Here is a 13656-nt window from a genome sequence, read left to right as displayed (position 1 = left end):
AGTTTTAGAAAATATGATTTATTTTTAAAAAAATTATAGATATCATATTTTATGGAAATAAATATGAATCACAGATGATAAGATTTTTGAGAATTTCGAATAGCGATTCTTAAAATTTCTTAAATAAGATAGTTCTTTTTAATATTGCCAGAGTGCTAAAATATTTTTAGGAATTTTTCAATATAAAGTTCTTATTAATTTTTCAAGCTTACTAAAAATTAAAAATATGTTTTTAAAGAAAATTAAGGAAATTAAATTTTAAATACCAAAATTAAGACCATTTTAGTCATAATTAAAGGACAACACATAATTAATTGATATCATTTTAAACGGAAGTCATTGGGGTGCTAATCCTTCCCCACACGTAACTGACTTTTGAACCCAAATTGTTTTCACAGATTTAAAAATTATTTTTTTAATAAATTTTAATTAAATTTAAAATTTTATTAAAATGATAAGTTTTAAAAAGTAACCAATCACACTTAGCCAAAAAAGATTAGTGGCGACTCCATCTTTTGCTTTCCAAATTAGTCTAGAGATCTCCAAGACTGTTACGATAGTTTGACAACTTCATTGGGGATGTCATTTTTTAAAGAGAGTCAGGCCAAAAATTAATAATGTGTTATCCTTAGTTTTATTTTAATGGTCTTAATTGGTATTTAACTTTAATTTGTTTAATTTTAATTCTTTCTAATAATAATAATAATAATAATAATAATAATAACAACAACAACAACAACAATAGCAACAGTGGTAATAATAAAAAGTAAACAAAAATTGCATTTTATTTTTACCCATGTCATTTATTTAATATTTGCCATTTTATTTTATACTTTGTATGTACTATTATTACTTAGAATAAGAATTATAATACTTTGTTCCTTTATTCATACACGACATGTTCACATCATGCATGAGCTCTATACCCCTACTCCAATCTTTTTAGGAGTGAGTAAAATACCTATGCTCTCATAAGGTGATAACCTCCGCAACGGCATGTGAAATAGTCCTTCTCAAATTGAACTCTTTCCATTTGTAGCCTATAATGAGTGAAGAATAGGGTACCTTACTAGTCTAGAGTGGATGCCAATGAGAAACAATTTGGGGACCTTTAGATGCAAATCAATTCGAACCTAACATATAATAAACCATAAGAGCCAACCCGAGATAGAGCTATATCCACCCTTTTTTCATAGACCGTCTCCATAAATTAGAATAAAAAGGGAACATTTGTATTGTAGTTTTTTTTTTAGAAAATCATAAATGTAGGCATTCATATTTGTTTTGATTTTTCAAAAAATACAATAAGATCTTTGTCTCATTTTCTTTTTCTAAAAAAAAAAAAAACTTTCCTGTTGTTTCTTTTATTTTCAAGCTTTTATGACTATTTTTTATTTTTTACTGTTCTTATTTATCTCTTTTTCATACTAATGACTTGGTTTTTTTCTTTTGTGTTTCTTCTGCATAAATTACATTGGCATGATACAATAACATAGTGAGGTATTTGCTTCGAGACATCTATCAGCAAAGTTTTTTTCATGGATCCTATAATATTATAGATATGCTCTTACTCTGTAACTGCCCTGTATGAATCATACAATGAGGTGCATGAATGGTCTAAAAAAACTCAACAAAAGGAAGGAGATTGTTTACTTGTTGGTTTCATATTGAAGTTACCAAAAAAAGTGCATTTGAGTTTTACCCAGAATAATTTGAAACATCTGGCTACCATATGGAATTTGATGGGTGAAGCTATGAAGGAAAAATTTTGTAAAAATAATGTGCAGATTGCATCTCTTATTTCAGTAGTGATTGAGGAACATTTGATTCGAGCAGCTATTCAATTTTGGGACCCATTATACAAATGTTTGACATTTAATGAAGTGGATTTGACACTAATAATTAAGAAATATTCAATTTTGGTAAGATTGGAATTTTAATACCTTAATAAGATATATGTTAGAAAACCAATGTCAGGGTACTATAAGAAAATAGCTAAATTAATGAGAATGAAGCTAAAAGCCATAGATACTTTGACTAAAGACAAAGGTAAAGGTGTCGGCTTACCTTGGCATTTATTTCATGATTTCATTTTAGGACACTTAGAAGATGATCAAGGCATGATAATTTTCCCTCTAGCAATTTATAGCATGGTGATATTTCTCAAAACTTTGGGATATATTGAATTGGCAGTAGTTAACCTATTTGAACAAATTAAAAGTCAGGCAATTAATCTCATTCCAGCCATCTTAGCTAAGACAATCAAATCATTTAACTTTTATAGCCAGAATAAAGGATGTTTTGTAGGTAGTGCACAATTACTATTTGTTTGGATAAAAAGCCATTTCAGATGCAAGAAAGGTGCTTTTTCTAAGCGGTATCTTCAAAATAAAACCTCAGTTAAAGAGTTTTACAGGAGTTAATGGCCAACATTGAAATCCAAAAAAGAGTGGGTAGCATTTTTTCAAAGGCTTACTAGCGATTAGGTCAAATGGATGGTATCATGGATGCCTCATGTGCTAATGTTATATCGAGGTGGAGATGATCCATTGGTATTACTTTTAGGATTGTGAGGAGTGGTAAGTTACACTCCATTAATGGTGTTAAGGTAATTTAGTATGAAGCAATTTGTCCTTGCTACGCATGGACTTGCCTTAGTAGCATTTACTTATGGAGAAGCGAGCTCATCAAAAACAGTGAAGCAATCGATTCAGGTATGGAAGAAGACTCAAAGGCTAAGATTAAGACCTATTCTTGACAAAGTCACCCCTAATTACTTGATTTGGAAAGCAAAGTGTTCTAGAGATATTGTGCTCCCTCTAGATGATTTCTCATTTCAACAAGTGAACTTGTGAGCAAAAGAACCATTGTCGAAAGTTGAGCTTATTAAGTAAGAATTTGAAGCAAAAAAAGAAAAATTGACAAAAAAAAATTTGAGACTTTAAGAAGATAAGAAACAATTGAAATATGAAGTAGAAGCTCGAAAAAGTAGACTAAAAAAGGTAATGTAAGATCAAGATGTGGCCTAAAATGATCTAAAAGATTTGCATTAAGAAAACAAAAAAATGCAAACCTAATTAAATGAGGGAAAAGGCACTAGATTTGGTGTTAAGCAGTAAAGGGAATGATTGAGCTTTAAGAAGAGATGTAACGTTAGAAGGACAAAGCCAAGGAAAATGAGAAAAAACCATTAAAAATTTTTGAGAACAGTAAGAATGGGAAGGTTTATATTCAACAACTTTAGTAAGATTGATGAAATGTCAAAAGGAGAATGCTACATTGAAGGCATAGAGCAAGGATGAAAAAAGAAAACTTCATCAAATGCAAAAGGAGAAATAATCACTATACCAAGTAATTAAAGAGATAGAACAGCAATTACAAAACCACAAAGACCATATTTCTATAATCATCAAAGAATGGCAAAATAGAAAAGAAGATTGAAGATACACTTGCGATCTTAAAGTGGATGCTCATATGAAGTGAAAGGCAGAGAGCTTAGGGAGGCAACAATAGATAGAGCATCCAGCTAGTCAAATTTGTAAAGTAGTAAGGAAAGCAAGCGAGATGGTTGAGAGAGTATAAGCTTTAATACAAAAAATCAACCAAATTGGAAGTTATAGGCAATGTTTGTTGAACTTTTTAGTTGAAGCCAAAGATCATTATGAGCAAATTAAATTTTTTTATGGCTACAATGCTAAAATGATAGACTCTCTATAATAAAAAATTTTTAGAATCAATGAAAAGTTTTAATGTTTGAGACATGTCTTGGAGTAAATACCTTTTAATGCATTCATGCATACATTTTTCATTTTTTTTCAATATTTTACCTTATTAAAATGATGTTTTCAAAATTAAAATAAAATTTTTTTCTTTAACAAAAATAATATGACGTCTTAATTTTTCAAATTGTGTTAATGAAAGGTTTAAGGATAGCTCAGCCATTGAAAGTTTGAAACCGGTTTGCTTGCCACCCGCACAATACATAGTTACAAGTTAGAATTATGGAAAATGAGCAGGTAGCCAAGATAGAGAGAATGGAAAAAACTCAATAAGCTATGCAAAAACGGATGGTTGAAATGTAAGAGAAGATGTGAAGACAAATGATAGAGTTAAGGGAGTTAATAGGTGGCATGGCTAAAGGGAAATTTATTGCTGAAGCCTCTACTATAAAAGAGGAAAATCAACCCCAAGAAAACAACAATGTTAGAGAAGAGCCATTTTACCCATCTGGGTATATACCACCCTATATGCTTAAGCTCTTCAACTAGTGTATCTATCACATATGGGCAGACAACCTTATCCATTCACAAATGTGAACTTACTGGCTAACCAACAACCAAATCGGGGGCAATTTGAACATAACCCATGATGTAATTTGGTTGATCTAATTTTTGTTCCCAATTTGGATGATCCCAAAGAGAGAGAAATTAAAGGCATATTAAAGTTAGGAGAGAAAAAAATTCAACATAAGTATGACTTGCTAGAAGAGAAATTAAAAGTCATTAAATGAATAAATATCTTTGGCATTATTGATGTAAATGACCTCAGTTTGGTCACAGATCTAGTAATTCTTCTAAAGTTTACAACTCATAATTTTAAGAAGTATAACAAAACTAAGTGCCCATCGACCAATCTCACCATGTTCTATCATAAGATGATAGGTCACACTAATAATGATAAACTTTTGATCCACTATTTTCAAGATAGCCTCATTGGGTCTACGGTTAGATAGTATGTCCAACTAGATAAGAGTCATATACATTCTTGGAAGGACCTCGCCAAAGCTTTTCTTGGCCAATACAAGCATGTATTAGACATGGCTCCTAATAGGTTATCACTGTAAAATATGAAAAAAAAAAAAAAGAGCCAATGAAACTTTTAAAGAATATGCCCATAGATTGAAGGATCTTGTAGCTTAAGTATAGTTGCATTTGATTAAAAAAAAGATAACGATGCTTTTCGTTAATACTCTTAAGGCATCATATTATGATAAACTTGTTGGCAATGCAATGAAAAATTTTATGAATATGGTAATTTTTGGTGAAATGATAAAAAGTGCCATCAAGAGTGGTAAAATCGAGATAGGTGATGCCTCAAATTCCAAGAAAGTAATGCCAAAGATGGAGAGGTATATGTGGTGCCCTATGGCAATCAACCACCCAAAAATTTTATCCCATATCACCCCTATCTAACCTACCTACCTTATTCGCCCACCACACATAACATTTCCCACGATCATACCCATATCAACTAACACCACCACCAAGATTCTCGCAAAGCTTTCACCTTCGCAAGCTTACTTACATTTTTAGACCTGTAGCCCAACCTATTGTCCAGTCAAATAGTTCGATAAGTAATCTTAGAGGTTCAAGGGCCACTCAAGAGAAAACTCCCCTTAATCCTAGTTCTATGTTTTACACTAATTTATTCCCTTAATTGGTTGTAAACCATCTCATTGCACCTTACCCCATAGAATCATTAAAGCCTCCATACCTTAAATGGTATGATTCAAGTGCTCAATGTGATTATCATGATAAGGTTACAAGCCATTCCATAAAAAATCACATAGTTCTTAAGTATAAAGTGTAGCATTTGATCAGTAAAGGATACATAAATTTTGACATTAGTGGAAAGCCAAATGTTAATGAAAATCCTTTACCAAACCACGCTAAGCCAACGATCAATGCAATAGATGATAGTCTGGTAAGGTATGTTAAGAGAAGTGTTAATGAAGTTAAAACCCCGATGAGTCAAGTGTTTGAAAACTTGCTCAATGTTGACATGTTTTACCCAATTCCCTCGAAACAAGTAATATATTAGGAAGACTATGATTTAGCCCAAACATGCATCTATCCAATGAATATGGTAGGACACTCAATTCAAAATTGTGGTGTGTTTTTCCAGTGCTGTAAATAATGATGGATTCATCCTTGGTAGAGTTTTATGAAAAGGATGATCAAAACACAGTAAATGTAATAAAAGGAGGGCTTTTAGAGAGTAAGCCCTTTGAGTTTATGCTTAAACTGGTGATGATTTATTGTAATGAAAAACCAAGTGGAGTGCAAGGGCAATCCTTGATGAATAAAGCAGGAGGAGGATACTCAAAAAGTATGTTCCCAAAGTTTATGCCCAAATTAATAACTATCTTTTACAACCTAAAACCAAGCTTGGTGAAAGAACAACCCATTCCTTTTCCCATGAAACATATAACAATTTGAGTCCCTAGCCCATTCCCTTATTAGAGTAATAAGGTAATGTAATGGATGTATGATTATAATGTCATGGCATAAGAATCAAATGATTATGAGGTTATAAATGACCCAAATGCCACCAGTACTACAAATATAACTGGGTAGGTGGAATGATGAGAAGTGAAAGATGTTATACTCTTGAAATGATAGAGAAGGCTTGAAAAGGAAAACCTAAAGAAAGAGAAGAGATGTTGGGAGAATGAGATAAGACTCATTCTGTAGTGGCTTAATATGCATAATATAAAGAACCTGTCACAGAAAAAGAAGCTTGTGAGTTTTTAAAGTTGATCAAACATAATGAATACAACGTAGTAGAGTAGTTGAACAAGATGCTTACTCAAATTTTTTTGTTATCATTGCTATTGAATTCTAAACCGCATCGAAATGCCCTATTGAAAGTATTAAATCAAGCACATGTGGACTGTAATATCTTTATTGAGAATGTTGACCATATTGTAGGGAGTATTAATGATGATTAAATTTCACAAGAGGGATAAGATAGTACCAAGGCCCTTAATATCACTACTACGTCCAAAGCTCATATCATAGCTAAGATTTTTAGTGATAATGGCTCTTCAATCAATATCATGCCCATGATCACCCTAACAAAATTACCCATTGATGTATCACTTATGAAGACCAGTCATGTGGTAGTAAGGGCTTTTGATGGCTCTCGAATGGAAGTGTTAAAAGACATTAAAATACTAATACAAATAGGGCAAGCACTTTCTCTGTAGAATTCCAAGTCATGGACATTTTGCCATCTTATAGCTACCTACTAAGACGACTATGAATTTATATGGTAGGAGTTATCCCATCATTTTTGCATCAGAAAGTAAAGTTTATAGTTGAGGATCAATTGATTAGTGTTTCTAAAAAATAGGTCTTATTGGTAACCGAGCCCATGACTACTCCATATATGAAAACTGCAGAGGAAGTATTGTAGTGGTTATTTAGATCTTTTGAGTTTATTAATGCAACTTATGTAGAGGAAGGGTTGAAGCTATGCACTTCTTGCTTATTAAGTGCAACTAAGATAATCATTAAACAAACACTTGGTAAAGGATAGCGTGTTGGATACGAACTTGGAAAAAATTTGCAAGGAATCAAGGAGCCACCAAGAGTATTTAAAAATAAGAAAAGGCTTGGATTGGGATTTAAAAACACTAAGATAGAAAGAAAGAGAGCCATGGCTAAAAGGAGAAAAAAGAGATTAGTGTAGCTTAAGGGACATAAACTAAATTATGCAAGAATGATCATCCCTTACTTGTATGATACATTTTGTTCAGGCAGATATATCCATCCTAATTTGCTAGAAATGATGCAAAGGGAACCTATACTGAACATGAAAGAAGCTTTTTTCAAACTTCATATTTATATAGTGAGAGATATTGCAATAACCATTTATGAAGATATGCCTTTTATTTATCCATGTCCTCTGAGTGAAAAGCTGAACAATTGGATATCAATGAAGTTGCTAGTTATCCTTAAATCTTTCACAAAGTAATGTAGTGAGTTAACTTTCCCCAATGTTTATACCTAAGAGCATTTGGAAGAATTTTGTATGGGTTTATCTTTCCTTTATTATTGTAATAAAATGACTAGTGTTTTGCATTTGTGTTTCCTTTATTATTTCATTCATTCAAGGTTACAATTTCCTTTTTTTTTTCTTTTCCCATATATATGCCTACATTATTTCAATTACACCCATTTTTAGGTTTTCAAATAATGAATACAAGGATAATCATGATGATAATCCAAGATTTGACTTTGAAAAACTTATTCACATTGATGAAATTGAAATGAAGAGGATTCAGATAAGGACAATTTGCCCCCTAATTTATTAAAATTAATGGAACAAGAAAGGAAACAAATTGAACATCATGCGAAAGTTACACGCATAATCAATTTAGGTGATGAAAAAAATAAGAAGGTTAAGATAGGTACATCCCTTTCACACATAAAAAGAAAGAGGTTAGAAGAATTGCTTCATGAGTTCATTGATGTGTTTGCATGGTCATACCAAGATATGCCAAGACTCAGTTCAGATAGTATAGAACACCGATTTCCATTGAAGCTGGTATGTAAATTGGTACAGCAAAAATTGAGATGCATGAAGCCAAACATGTTATTAAAAATTAAAAAATAAGTAAAAAAATAATTTGATGCAAGCTCTTTGGAGGTAGCTAAATACCTGGAATAGTACCTAATGTAGTCTTATTTCTCAAAAAGGATGGAAAAGTTTGGATGTGTGTAGACTATAGAGATTTGAATAAAGCCAGCCCGAAAGATAACTTTTTTTTGCCCCATATTGACACTCTTGTGGATAACACAGCTAAACATTTCACATTCTCTTTCATGGATAGTTTTTCTAGATATAACCAAATTAAAATGGCCCTCATTGATATGAAAAAAACTACGTTTGTTACCGTGTGGGGCATATTTTGTTATAAAGTTATGCCTTTTAGGTTGAAAAATACATGAGCTACTTATAAAGAGCTATGGTAACCTTTTTCCATGACATGATGCATAAAGAAATAGAAGTGTACGTGGATGACATAATTGTAAAATCTTATGAGAAAGAGAACCATGTTACCAATCTCAGAAATCTATTTGAAATATTACGGAAGAATCAACTCAAGCAAAAGCCAGCTAAGTGCACATTTGGTGTTAAGTCAGGAAAATTGTTCAGGTTTGTAGTTAGCGAGAAGAGCTTTTAAGTTGATCTAGAAAAGATACTAACCATTCAAAACTTAGCTCCCCCACGCATGCAAAAAGAAGTAAAAAGCTTTTTTGGAAATGTTGAATTGTATTTCCCATTTTATTTCTCAACTTACTTCTAAATCTGATCTAATTTTCAAGTTGCTTCGAAAACATGATCTTGGAAAATGTGATGAGAAATGTCAATATGCCTTTAAAAAGATTAAAGAGTACATGTCAAATCTACCAATATTGGTACCACGTGTTACAAAAAAACTATTGATTTTGTATTTCATGGTGTACGACCATTCTATGGGATGTGTGTTGGGACAACAAGATGAAATGGGCAAGAAAAAGCAAGCTGTCCATTACTTAAGTAAAAAGTTCACTGAACATGAGTCTAAATATTCTTAAATGAAAAAATGTATTATGTATTGGCTTGGACGACCTACAGACTCAGGTAATATATGTTATACCATACGAATTGGTTGATAGCAAGGTTGGATCCTCTTAAGTATATTTTTTAAAAACCATTATTGTCAAGAAGGTTAGCAAAATGGAAAGTCATGCTCTTTGAATATGATATTGTATATGTGTCTCAAAAAATGATCAAAAGAAGTATGACAGCTGAATTCCTTGTAGAGCATGCAATTAATGATTATAAACTATCAAATTGAACTTTCCAAAAAAAAATTTAATGACCATATCCCAAATGGAAAAAAGGGAACCAATCGAAAAACCATGGAAAATATTCTTCAATGTAGCTTCGAATGTTTTAGGGCATGGGATTGGAGTAATTTTGATATCCCCTTATGGAAATTGTTATCCAAGCACTACAAGGTTGGATTTTAATTGCACCAACAATGTGTCAGAATACGAAGCATGTATAATGGGCCTACAAATGGCAATTGAAAAGAAGATTGGAGTGTTAGAAGCCTATGGAGACTCACCTTTAGTAATCTCTCAACTCTATGGTGAATGAAAAATAAGAGATTCAAAGTTGGTACGATACCAAAAGTATGTGGTAGATTTGATCAAACAATTTGAAAAGGTCCAATTGTATCATGTATCTCGAAAAGATAATTAAATGGCTGATACTCTGGCTACATTGGTTACGATGTTTAAAGTGTGTGATAATATGGAAATCCAACCTATCCAATTAAAGTGCAAGGATCATCGTTATATTATTTAATTGTTAAAAAGGAGATTGATGGCCTGCTTTAGTACTATGATATCATACAATATGTCAAGTACCAATAATATCCAAAACATGCGTCAAAAAATGACAAATGAATTATCAAAAGATTGGCTATGGGATTTTTCCTTGATGAAAAAATTTTGTACAAAAAAAGCTAGGATCAAATGTTATTAAGATGTGTGAATGCTATTGTAGCCAAGAAAATACTACAGGAAGTGCATGAAAAAGTTTGTGAAGCACATGCAAATGGTCACATGATGGCTAAACAAATCATGAGGGCAGGTTATTATTGGTTAACAATGGAGAGTGATTGTATCAACTATGTCAGAAATGCCATAAATGCTAGATTTATGCAGATAAAATTCATGCACCATCAATCCCTTCACAAGTTCTCACACCTCCATGGCAATTCTCTATGTAGAGAATGGATGTAATTGGACCCATCACTTTAAAAGCTTTAAATGGATATCAATTCATCTTTGTAATGATTAACTATTTCACAAAATGGGTCGAAGTAGCTTCTTATGCTATTGTGACAATGGCAGTGGTATGCAAGTTTATAAAAAAGGAGATAATATGTTGACATGGCCTTGTAAAAAAGATCATTTCTAATACTACTCACAATTTGAATAATAAGATGTTAGTGGATGTTTGTGCTTAGTTTAAAGTAAAATACTATAATTCAACTCCATATCACCCCAAGATGAATTGAGCAGTAAAAGCTGCCAATAAAAATATCAACAGAATAATAAAAAAAATGACTGATACTTATAAAGACTGGCATGAAAAGTTTCCTTTTGCACTGCATACTTATAAGACATCAGTAGGCACATCTACTAGGGCCATTCCTTTTTCGCTTATATATGGGATGGAAGCTGTGCTACCAATCAATGTAGAGATTCCTTCTTTAAGGATCTTGATTGAAGTAGATTTAAATGAAAAGGAATGGGTGTAAAATCATTATGAACAATTGAAACTCATTGAAGAGAAAAGGCTTATAGCTCTTTACCAAAGTTAGTTGTACCAAAAAAGAATTATATGGGCACATGACAAAAGAGTTTGATTTAGGCATTTCCATGAGGGAGAATTGGTTTTAAAGAAAATTCTTCTGAATCAACATGATAATCGAGGAAAATAAACACCAAATTAAGATGGTCCATATGTAGTCAAAAAGGCTTTTTTGAGTGGAACACTAATCTTTGCAAAGATGGATAAGGATGACTTACCAAACCTGATAAATTTGGATGCTATAAAAAAATACTTTGCTTGAAAAGGAGACAAAAAAATGAAAAACAAAAAATAAATAAATAAATGGGGGAGATTTAGAAAAGCACCTATTTTGAAATTCATCAAATCAAAGTAAAAACTTGTTGGCAGTAGTGTCAGATAATGATATCAGCAAATGATCATCATAGTTTGTAAGAAAACAACTCCTAGAATATGCAAACTGGGATTGAAATTGGTTATTTTGGAAAAAAAAATTAGAAAACATTGACTTAAAGAACCTTGTTACCACAATTTGGATACGTTATATTGATTTTTAATAATACTTGCATTATATGTATTACATTCATTACATTCATGAATTAAGTTTAATATATTCTTCAGGAAAATTTGAACTTTTTTTATTAAAGAAGAATCATTCAAGCAAAAGGTTGAAGTATGAGAAATGATTTTGAAATAATCACAACTTGTGAAAATGCTCGAGCCATAACATCATGAGTCATTTCTAAACTAGTTTTAAAATAAAAGAGAGAGAGAGAGAGAAAGAGAAAAGAAAAATAAGATTTTAAAAGTTTCAAAGCCTCTATTTAGAGGGAGCCATTTCCAAAATTTCAAAACCTCTCTTTAGATAGAGCAATTTTCAAACAAGATTTTTTAAAAATTTCAAAGCCTTTGTTTAGGGGGGAGCCATTTTCAAAGTTTCAAAGCCTTATTTAAGGGGAGCAATTTTCAAACAAGATTTTTTAAAAAAGTTTCAAAGCCTTTATTTAGGGGAAGCCATTTTCAAACAATATTTAAAGTGTCAAAGGCTCTATTTAAGGAGAGCTATTTTCAAATAAGATTTTTAAAGTTTCAAAGCCTCTATTTAGGGGGAGCCATTCTCAAACAAGATTTTCAAAATTTCAAAGCCCCTATTTAAGGAAAGCCATTTTCAAACATTTTAAAATTTTTAAGTTTCAACGCCTCTATTACAAAGAGCATTCAATGATTTTTGAGATTTTTAAGACCTTCGAGCATAATCTCTAAGACCTTATGGTATAATCTATAAGTCATTTGGGCAAGATTCATAACTCTTTCACGCTAAATCTATTTTTAATTTTGAGATTTGTAAGTACTCCAAGCAAGATTTGTAAATCTTTCAAGCTGAATCTATTTTAATTTTGAGATTTTTAAGACCTCTGGGCATAATCTGTAAGTCTTTTGGGCAAGATTTGTAAGTTTTTCAAGCCGAATCTATGTTAATTTTAAAATTTGTAAGTCTTCCAAGCAAGATTCGTAAGTCTTCCAAGCTAAATCTATTTTAATTTTGAGATCTATAAGACATCTGGTCATGATCTCTTATTTTATTTCCAAAAATTATTGAGTTTTTGTTTAAATTTGTTTATAAATGGTCAAGTTTATTAATTTACAAAAAACAAAACAAAATAGAACAAAACAAAACACGCAAAACAAGAATAAAAAAAAAGTTTCAAAGCCTCTATTTAAGGGGAGCGCAAAGTTTCAAAGCTTCTGTTTATGGGGACCCATTTCCAAAGTGTCAATACCTTTGTTTAAAGGAAGAAATTTTCAAACAAGTTTTTCTTAAATTTCAAAACCTCTATTTAAAGGAAGCCATTTTCAAACAAGATTTTATTTTTAAAAATTTTAAAGCCTCTATTTCGAGGGAGCCATTTTCAAAGTTTCAAAACCTCTGTTTAAAGGGAGCAATTTTCAAACAAGATTTTATTTTTAAAAGCTTCAAAGCTTCTGTTTAGGGGGAACCATAGAGGGAGCAATTTTCAAACAAAATTTTATTTTTAAAAGTTTCAAAGCTTCTGTTTAAGGGGAACCATTTTCAAAGTTTCAAAATCTTTAGTTAGGGAAAGAACCATTTTCAAAATTTTGAAACTTATGTTCAGGAGAGACCATTAACAAAAGGAAAAAAAACAAAAGAAAAAGAGCAAAAAAAAAAAAACTCTCAAAAGTATCATCCAGACAAAACTATTGTCTGTCTTTGCATTATTTCTAATTCTCAAAAATATGCAAAGAGGGGCAATTGTAGACATCAAATTTTGTTCAAAACATTTTAACATAGTTGAACAAAACCCATTTGAAACCTATAAAAATGCCCCTTTAAAAGCCCATAAAATATATCGATTTTTAGGCTTACAATAAACAAAGAAAAATGAGACCATACAATAAAATGTATGGTTATTATCGAACTCTTTCGCATGGAATTTATATGGACAATACCTTTTTACGTGGATGCATGAGAATAAATAAAATGAGTAAATCTTAAAGTCA

Source organism: Durio zibethinus, chromosome 16 (assembly GCF_047325235.1).
Source record: "Durio zibethinus cultivar Kanyao isolate XHJ-2024 chromosome 16, ASM4732523v1, whole genome shotgun sequence".
In the NCBI taxonomy this organism is placed as follows: domain Eukaryota; kingdom Viridiplantae; phylum Streptophyta; class Magnoliopsida; order Malvales; family Malvaceae; genus Durio; species Durio zibethinus.
The sequence above is the reverse complement of the archived record's forward strand: the minus strand, read 5'-3'. Positions refer to the sequence as shown.